Raw genomic sequence first — 10,699 nt, forward strand, 5'->3', positions numbered from 1 at the left:
ATCTTTCAGCGTGGAGCTAGAATTTTACAAAAATATGCTTTCTCTGCATCCAGGTGTGTTAGAAACCACAAAAAAATGGCAATGGCCCATTACTTGCTTCCATTTTGTAGGAAAAACACCTTTGTTGAAATCATATTTTTTAAACCAACTTAACTGGTAAAAATAACATAAGATGGCAATCGTTTCAGCTCATGTATAATGAATATTGTGGAAAATTCTGGAGCATCTGTGGAGAGAAAAGAGCTGGTTTTGGGATTGTAAATTAGTAGCATCAGTATGGAGAATAATAATAATAATAATGGACATAATATGATTCAATGATCTCACCAGCCCAAGAAAAAGAATATATTCCTTAGAAAGGAGATAGCACCATTTCCGTGTTTATCATGACAGTGTTCTAATAACATCAGGATGGAATCAATGTTGTGGCACATCAGCACATAATATATTATAAAAATATTTTCTCAGCCAGAGAAAAGACTGAAATCCTAGAATTTGCAGCAAAATATATGTAACTGGAGAACATTATCTTGAGCAAAATAAGAAAAACACAGAAAGACAAGTACCACATATATCTTTCATATTTGAAAAGTTTGAAGTGCTCACCCAAAGAAGTAATTACTAGAAAATTTAAAGGGTATAGGTTGGGCTGGGAAAAAGTATGAAGGAAGGATGATGTTTGGATACGATGAATGCTTGCTGTATTTATGCAGACGCTTCTTGTAATTACTATAACTGTAGAATAAATATGAATTAAAAATAAAAAGCGAACAAAGCAAAATAAGGAAATCAAATTGATAGATGTCACCCAGCCTGGAGACATAGGAGAGGGGCATGTAGGTAGACTTCTCAGATCAACTACCTTTCATCTTTTAAAGATGCCTCCAAAATATTATCACAAACAGCATCACCTTTGTATCACTATTCCAGCATCTTTTCAAATTTTCCTTTATTTAAATATTTAATTGTATTAATCAGGCCGTAAACTTTAAACCCCTACCCAGATCTAGCCAATGGACAGGACACTCTCCACAGTAGAGTGGAGAGTGGGATATTACTTTCTCACATACTCTGGTGCCTCAACTTTGTCTATGTCCCCTGGAGGGGGAGACCTGGTGCCACTCAGAGGAAGGACAGCAGGTTACCAAGAAGAGACTTGATACCCTATGAACATATACAGGGGGAGGTAATCCCCCTCAGGAACAGTCATAGGGAAGGGGAATAAAGGGAAAATGGGAGGGAGGGAAGAATGGGAGGATACAAGGGATGGGATAACCATTGAGATCAAAGAAGAATAAATTAATAAAGTAAAAATAAAATAAAGCTGAACGAAGTAGCCCAGTAGGAGGCAAAAAGTCCTACAAGCAGGCGAAAGGATTAGAGACACCCCCATTTCTATTGTTAGGAGTCCCAACACAAACCCCAACCTAATGAACCATAGCCTGCATGCAGAGGGCCTGGAGCAGATCCATGCAAACTCCATGGACACCACTTCAGCATCTGTGGTCCTCTGTGAGCCCTGGTTAGTTGATTCTATGGGCCATGTTCTTCTGATCTCTCTGACCCTTCTAGCTCCTACACTCCTCCTCCTTCTTCTGAAGGGTTCCCCGAGTTCTGCCTAATGTTTGGCTGTGGGTCTCTGTATGCCCTCCCATCAGCTGCTGGAGGAAGTCTTTCTGGTAATGATCAGTCTAGGCACCGAGCCTATGAATATATCAGAATATCATTAGGAATCGTTTCATTGACTTTTCTGACAGTCTTGTTTGGTTCTGCCCTAGGTCTTTGAGGCATACAGTTTCAGATCGTGAATCTTGGCCATCTAGGCAATGGATACCCTCTAATGGCGCCTCAGGTTAAACCAGTCATTGGTTAGTCACTCTCACCATGGCCCAGCGCGTCTTGAAGATGAGGCAGGTTGTGGGTTGTCTTTCCCACTGGGATCCTAGTCTGGTGAGATAAGATGGCTTTTTCAGGTTCTCTATCACCACAAGTCCTCGCTACGGTCACTCTCATAGGTTCCAAGAAGTTTCCATTGCACTAGAGTTACATATTGCCCTCTAAATGCTCACCCAGTTCAATGGTCTCTCCTTATGTTCTCTCTCTCTATCCTCCCGTACCCTCTGAGGATGGAAAGTGTGGGACAAAGCTCTCACTGTTTTTCGTGCCTGCCTCAGGATCTCATGATACGGCCTCAAGATTACAGGTGGTCAGTCACGTGAGTTTGCCTCCCGTTATCTTTCCCCATGCAAATACAGCATTGCCAGCATCCTAGTCCCAGCCAATGACATGCATTCATCCTCAAAGCCTCTCCCACCACCCAAGTTTTATAAATCCTTATTTCACATGAAATAAATGGGCCTACAGGATCTATTTCATTAACGGCCATCTGAGACTTGCTTATTCTGGGAAAAGAAGGACTTCTCTTCTCCCCAAAGAATTCACTACTGGACCCCTGGGCTTGACAGCCTCTGCTGCCACTGAAGTTTACCCTACTACAGTGAGCTCAGTGCTTTTCTTCAGGAATGAACCACTGACCACCACTAAGCAGCCAGTAGACCTGCACTCCAGTTGCGCAGGCACAGGGTTTCGCCTGTCTTCTCTGCCATTAGTATGGTGCATTAACTGAAGAGCTGGAACACTGCAGTATCACTGCTGGCTTTGGAACCCCTGGGTTTCCACTGCTGTCTGGCATAGGTAATCTCATTTAAAAAGATAACTGAAGGAGAGATAAGCATGTTTTTTTTTTTGTTTAGATCATAAGTGGGGGATGAGAAAAGACTTGTGATAGAGCAGGTGATGTTTATCCCCTTAGAAGTCAAACCACCATGTGGAGGAGATTGGTTATTAACCAGCTGAAAAAAATCCTTGAACAAATTCTGAGAGGAGGTATAAAAATGAGCCAAAAAAAAAAAAAAAAAAGAGGTGGGGCCTTTGGAAGCTTGGGATAGTTTTGGCTGTTCATCACTCCACTTTGAGATGCTCTTAACGAGAACTGCTCAAGGGAAGGCTTTGAGCCTCGGGGCTCTGGCTGAGGTTCTGGGTTCTGGTTGCTCCAGGTTCCAGCACAAGAAATCCTGCTGACTATACCAGGAGAATTGTTCTTCGAAACTGATATCCTTATGGTTTCATTATTGTATTCTTTAATCTTCTTTTCCTATTGTTTAGGTTAGTCGGGTTATAAGTGAGGTACTCTCAGTTAATAAGTTTATAATAAAATATATTTGTTAACAAAATTGAGCCTACAGATAACTGTAACACAGTGGAAAAACATTTTTCCACATCTCCCATGAGATGAGGAGTCTAGGACACAAACCTCCCTTTCTGCCCTCTAGCTGATCCTAAGGGAAGTGAAACATGAGACTCCAAGATTCTGCCATTTTTATCTGGAAGCTGGAAATGACTGGACTTTCATGTGAGACAAACATGTACTTTCAGTACGGTGTTTTGTGGCAGCCCAGCACCTTGAAACACAGAACTACAAAAAGTTATGGGGTAACTGGAAATTCAGAACCACAAAAAGAGATGAGGAAGTACACTTTATACTCATCAAAGAAAAAAAAACCTACCAAAATGATGTCTCAATTCTGAATATCTATGCCCCTAATACAAGGACATCCACATTTTTTTATAGAAACATTACTAAAGGTTAAATAATTTGTAAAAATCATTTGTCAAAGAAATATCACATGTTGAACCCAATAATAGTGTGGGGACTTCAATACCCCATTATCACCAGGATACAGATCAAGACAGAAACAAAACAGAAATAATGAAAATAACAGATGTTGTGAACAAAATGCACTTAACCAATATCTACAGAACATTTCACCAAAACACAAAACTATATACGTTCTTCTCAGCACTTCAAGGAACTGTTTCCAAAATTCTGCAAAAATTCACTTTGTCACAAAGCAAGCCTCAACAGATACAAGAAAATGGAAATAACCCCCTGTATCTTATCTAGGACGAAAAAGAATCAAACATATCCAAGAGGAGTAGACAGCAGGAAATAATTCATGGCTGAAATCAGTCAATTAGAAACAAAGAACAATACAAAGAATCAACAAAACGAGAGTTAGTTCTCTGAGACAATCAATTCTATAGACAAATCCATAGCCAAACTAAAAGGCAGAAAGAGAACATCCAAATTTAAAAAATCAGAAATGAAAAGAGGGGCATAACAACAGACAAAGAATGAATCCTAAGAATCATCAGGTTTTACTTCAAAAACCTGTATGCCACAAAATTGGAAAATCTAAATGAAATGAACATTTTTCTTGATAGATTCCATTTACCAAAGTTTTGCCTCATGACCCAGGTATACCAATCCTAGGCCTATGCCCCAAGATGCTCTGTGACACTACAAGAGTCCTTGCTCAACTATGTTCATAGCAGCTTTATTCATAACAACTAGAAACTGGAAACAACTTAGCTGTCTCTCAATCAGGGAGCCAGAGAGCACAAGAACACCAAAACAAACCCTGTAGAGTAAACTAGCCTGGTCCCATACATGCTCGTTGATTGGTGTTTCAGTCTCTGTGAGTCTCTATGGGACCAAGCTAACAGAAAAGGTTATTTTTAATTCATTGGTATAGACTTTTGTATATTTATACAAAATAATATAATCTTTTATATATTGATATAGAATTCAATTGTAAGACTATTCCCCCCTCCTCTCTCTCTCTCTCTCTCTCTCTCTCTCTCTCTCTCTATATATATATATATATATATATATATATATATATATATATATATATATATATATTTCTAGTCTAATATGAGGTATTTAACCCATACACCTCAATTATAATACAAAGCTTACTTCCAATACCTGGAAAATGCGATTGCAGGCTAATTATGATAATTAAATACTACAAGCTAATTGTTAGTTGATAAAATTATGGTCTTGTCAACTACCAGAATATTTTTAATCACAAGAATATACACCCTAGGTTTAACAGATAGATATGATCCTATATATAAATAAGGTTAAATAGTTAGATAAGGTCTTCAGAGTATTAGAAACCTGCAGAATATGACATTTAAGAAGCTTTTAATATCTTAGAGATTTTTTTTTACAACAAGACAGGTTAACTGCTAGCAACACAAAGCCTACTTCAATACGATGAACATCAAAGATCCTCCTTACAGAGATGGCTTGAAATGTGGCAAACCAGCCACTGGGTAAAACATACTCATTTCTGCAACAGACAGAATTCTGCCTAAAAATGGGCAAGCTTGGATATAGGCAGAGTTGACATCCAAACTCTGTCGAGACAGGGTAAACAAGTCCTCAATAGTTCCTGTCTCACAAATATGTCTGTCAGCTATGTTGGGCCAGAAGGCTGAAGATGATGCTCCAACATTATAGAGGGTTTGGGTGACTGCTCAGGCAGCAAACTGCCTCAGCCATTTACCTTGTTTTATTTTTCCTTCTCAGTTTGGAAGGTGCTAACCTGTACTTCCAGTTCACTCAAGTAATTAAGTTTCATTCCTTCTCGAGTCTCTGATGGGGTTGAAGATCAGCTAGTTTGGTCTTACAAATTACCTTCGCTGTTTAGGGGTTATGATGTTTTTAGGTCTATATAGAGGTTTGAGTTGACAGAGATGAGATATGATAGATACTGATTCTCATTCAGAATTTGAGACTTACTAAGATAGGGAAGCTGTTTTCTACAAGGTTGCCAAATGCAATTAACCAAAACACCTTGAATGTAGCATTCATATAACCCCTGACTGTTTCATGGTACTTTTAGCTGTATGTAATTTTTCTACTTTGTGTAATTATATAAATGTATATGCCAAAAAATAAAATAAAATCTAAAAGAAAATAGTGTGGACTTTCTATAACACCTTTAACTCACAATTAACTCTTTATCAGATAGAGAATAATTCACTTCTATAGATATATCCAAGTATTTTAATTTTTTTCAGGTTTAACATGTATTACTTTTTAAATCTTTTTGTTAATTTTAATATTTTCTAAATAATAATGTTACTGCATATTTCTCTTTTGTTATAGACTAAAGCTATGAAAAGATGTAGGAAGATCTGTGTGGAAAGGCATGAGTGGGAAACAGAGGAGTTATGACAGAAAAGGATCATTTCTAGAGACAGACTTCAAAACCTAGAACCACAATATTAAAGATTCTAGTGGTAGAAGATTCATTGTCTAGAACCAGAAGTAGAAAAATATGCTCTTATGTAAAAATATTTATAAAAAGTCAGTGGATTATACATATGCTATCATACAGTAAGCTTAATGAGGATCATGGGTAATCATACTCCATTTAAGGGATTTAACTTCAATATTAATTAAAGTGCACATGATTCCTGAAGTCTTCAACTGCTACAGAGGTGTAATTGTACAACGTATGAAGAATATCTTAGTGTATTTAAATATCATCTGAGCTTTTTAGATATGAATTCAGATCCTTATTTTTCCATTCAGAAGGCTTGGCTTACATAATTAATCTCCATGAATCTAATCGCGACATTTCTGCTGTACTTTATCCAAAATATTTGAAACAGATTTTTTCCTATGGTGATATAAAGTAATAGTGATCATTAAAAATTTTAAACATAATGGTTTATAAAACATTTTGGGCCCGTTATTCTTGGAACAGCCTCATATCATGACATCTTTAAGTCCCTGACACTAAGTACTTACAGGGATCCTCTAGGTGAACCAGGGTGATGCTCAAGGGAAACAAACCTCACCATCAAAGGATGCACTGTGCTCAGGAGTGAGAAGATGCTCTTTAGGAAACTGATGAAGAGGTTTTGAAGAGTTACATTTTATTTTGTATGCACATTCTTTATATTACATTATGTCATATTGTATTCTGGGTTAATATTTTCCTTAGCAATATTACTGTACTTTCCAACTTCTTCCATTTTCAATTACACCACAGAACATATCCAAAAGGTGCACGTTAGGTATCATGTCACAAGTTTTCTTTCTAGCTCATGAATTTAAATATGTTCAGGTTAACACACACCAAAGAATAATTATCTAAATCAAGATGTGAACAATATCTGGTTCAGTCTCTAATCATAAAAAAAATCAGCTTTGTACAGTATTTCAGGGGATAACTCACAATGAAAGATTCCTTGGAGATTTTCTGTTAATCTCAGTGCAGCAGGGACTTCTCAGGAGAAACTATCGAGTTTTTAGTAGACTTATTACATTGTAAGTTCTTTGTCCTTAAAAAATAAAAACAAGTTATTTAGAACAGAGCACAGTACAATGGGTGGGAAGTTCCAAGAGTGGCACTCACAGTTCCTTTTTATTATTTTGTGATGAATTTGGGGTTTTTTTCTAGAGAGATGTAAACAAATGATATTAATTAACTTCAACAACGATGGACACATGCAGTTGTCAGCATCAGCACCACTCATTACAGAAAGAAATTAGAGGAGAGTCCATCAAATCTCATTTTTTAAGTTAATAAATAGTGACCAATCACATTTCTAAGTGTTCATTGCAAATGTCTACTCTGATTCTAAGAGTTTCAGGTCAGTAACTATCCAGGTATAATCAAGCAAGAGAGTAAAAGAAATGTCAGTAACAACTGTCACATAAAACAAGATCAAACCACTATTTTGGTTTAGCATCATGGAAAATATATGTTTTTTTTTCTGTGGTAGATGAGATGTTGACTGAAAATACAAAGGGAATATTTATGTATTCATGACATTGGATTAGTTAATTTGCTCAAATTTGATTTTCTTTGCTTAAAATGGACTTGAACTGTCAGCAGAACTTCTGAAAACCAAACAAAATTATGCAAATGATTATAATTTTAAAATTATGTGGCACTCAGGCTATAAAAATAGCTGCACTAATATTTTATTTTTCTTTGAGTTGGAATCAAGTTTAAAGTTTGGAAAGGATAGTCAAAGTATCTGTGAATTTTTACAAGTACTACTTAAGCAGTGGATAAAGACTTCTATGCTGTTTCTCGTTTAACTTAATGCAGTATAGAGATTCAGAAAAATTACACAACACACGTTAATTCCTGTGGTCAGCACACATTGATACAATCTTTGAGGACCTCTAATGAATACACATTCTCTGAATCAGATGTTGATTAAGCCACAGACACATGTAAAATTTCCTTGCTTTTAACAAATGAGTAAATTCATATAATAAGAAACATTTTATTAGGGCTTGGTCATTTAAGTAACAAATCAGTTGGAAACTGAGAGTTCCTGTACTGTCTTTATGTTTATCTTACCTCTGGCTCTTACAGAGTTTCACAGACATAGGGAGTGGCTGTAATGTTGAAGATGTCAGTGAATGTTACTGCTGTCATCTAGGAAAACCAGAATTTAGAACATACTTCCTGTCCCTTTGATGAACTAACTTCTTCCATATTCTGGCAGTTTCTGTCTTAATCATCACATTTTACTGAGTGGTTATATTTTGTTGACTATGAAGAGGAAGGATCAAGAAACAAAGGAAAAAAATTATTATGCATTTGAAAATCATTAAAATGATAGCATCTGTTAATAAGTGATTTATCTATCATCTCTGCAACAAGCTCAAGGGACTAATTCAGAGAATCATAATTGCTGGAAGTAGAATGTAAAAATTCACAAAGGAATATAAACTGTAATAGACATTGTGGCTGAAATTGGATAAGGAGCCTCTAGGGACAATGCCCAGTGACACAAAAGATAAAGTAAAACAAGGAAATAACAGCATTTAAAAATATAATTTTACCCCTTGGTATTATGGTTTTTTGAAACAACTGTATCAGTGGATACAGAATATTATTTTTTTATTAATTTTTGAGACTATCATACAGTCATATTAGCCCTGTCTCCGATCTCTTCCTGGAGTCACCCTCTCTTCCCCGTCTGCCCAACTTTGTGTCCTCCTTTTTTTTTAACATCAGGTCTAATTTGTGCCACCTGTATATTCTTGGATTGTTATGGTAATTTGTATCCATTCGGCCTACAAAGCAAATAACTGACACAGGTAGACTGAAATGTACTTTATAGCTGCCATCACTTTGCCGGGCAAAGTCTAAACTGATTCTAATCTACTCGTAAACTAAACAAACTACTCTAAACCTTAAAACATACACATATTACAAGCACTTGCCACTATGACCCCTGGGCCAGTCCTCCTCAAGTCCCCTTCTCCCTTCTCCTTCAAAAGTCAAACTCCTTTCCCTCTCCAGGAAGTCCCGCCTTTCACTTCCTGTCCTTCTGCCCAGCTGATTGGCTAAGCAGTGCTTTATTGATGGTTGATACATTTACTCAGCATTCCTCCACATTGGATGCATGGCCCTTCTGTTGGAACATGATTGTCTTACCAACACTAACCATGTTAGAGAAAATCTTACTCTCTCAGAAGCTTTCAATTGCTTTAGGTTCTTCTGCTAGGGATGGGACTTTCTGCCCACCTCTCTCTCTCTCTCTGCTAGTCTTGGGTCTGGCTTGATTTTTGCCCTGGGCTTGTGCGTGCTGTCACGATTACTGTGAGTTCATGTTTTCAGCTGGCTCTTGCAGTCTTTCTGCCCCTTATTGATTCCCTATGGGACTATCTTCTAATGTGTTATGTTTTCCAAAGGAATAGGTGCATTCTTAACTCCATTATCTTCAGTATGCGTGCCAGGATCCTGTTTATTACCATGGTACTGCTTATGTCTTATTCTTTTCTCCCTGCTCACCTTATTATATAATATTAATGCCATTGAAAAGTTTCTTACTTTTACTGACTCACATTATAATATATGCCAAAATATAACATGGGCCTTATTCTCTTCCGTAATTAACACTATATTTATACAGCAACAAACAAGGTATTGTTACGTTAAAAAGTCAATAAAATTGATTGCACATAATACGATTAAAAGCATGACAGAAATAAAGCAAAGATGATGACTTTTTGTTTGCTTTTAAAATTAAGTTATATCTTCGCCATTGCCTAATTTACTTGATTGAAACACTGAAGTTCTCTCAGCATCAATAAAAAGATCTATGATGATTAGATCAGATGTGGTGTAGAACACACTGAGTCTAAGACATGACACAGAATAAATGTGTTTTATGGAAGATGTAGCATTGTTTAGAAAATCAACCTAGATTTCAGATTGGACCCTAAATTTATCTTTTATATTGCTGTATAAATTCAAAATGGAAAATGTATATAACTATAGAAAACTTAGTTATGCAGTTTAATTAGGAAACAAAACATTATGAACTTCAAATTGTCTGTCAGTAGGAAATCATGACAGAGTTCCTGGCCCTTAAAACAGGAGTTCTGCAAGATGAAAAAAAGAATTTTTCTCTTGGGACAACCCATCTCATCTTTGTCACATAATGGATTGCCTACAGGAGAAATCGTGGCCTAGGTGCTGCAACGGTTTCTAGCCCTCACTCCTTTCATATAAAACGAAACTTCTTTTTGCTTCTCCGGCAAACTCTTCAACTTTGCATGAGTGAGAGAGTCTGACTCTTGATGTGCATGCTGAAAAACAGTTCTATCTGTTGAGAGGTCAAGACTCCTCTCTCTTTTGGTCTTCTGTGACCCGACCTGCAGGATTCGACTAAACTCGGGAGGGAGGTCACCTGTTGAGAATGCAAGACACAAGAAAGGAGAGGAAGTCTGATTGATCAAACTCTCAAACTTTATTAGTCAGGCAGCAGCTTTTATAGTTCAGAAGGCAGGGAAGCATATTGCGAT

This window comes from Acomys minous (genome assembly GCF_964271855.1).
Source record: "Acomys minous genome assembly, chromosome: 15".
NCBI classification, from domain to species: domain Eukaryota; kingdom Metazoa; phylum Chordata; class Mammalia; order Rodentia; family Muridae; genus Acomys; species Acomys minous.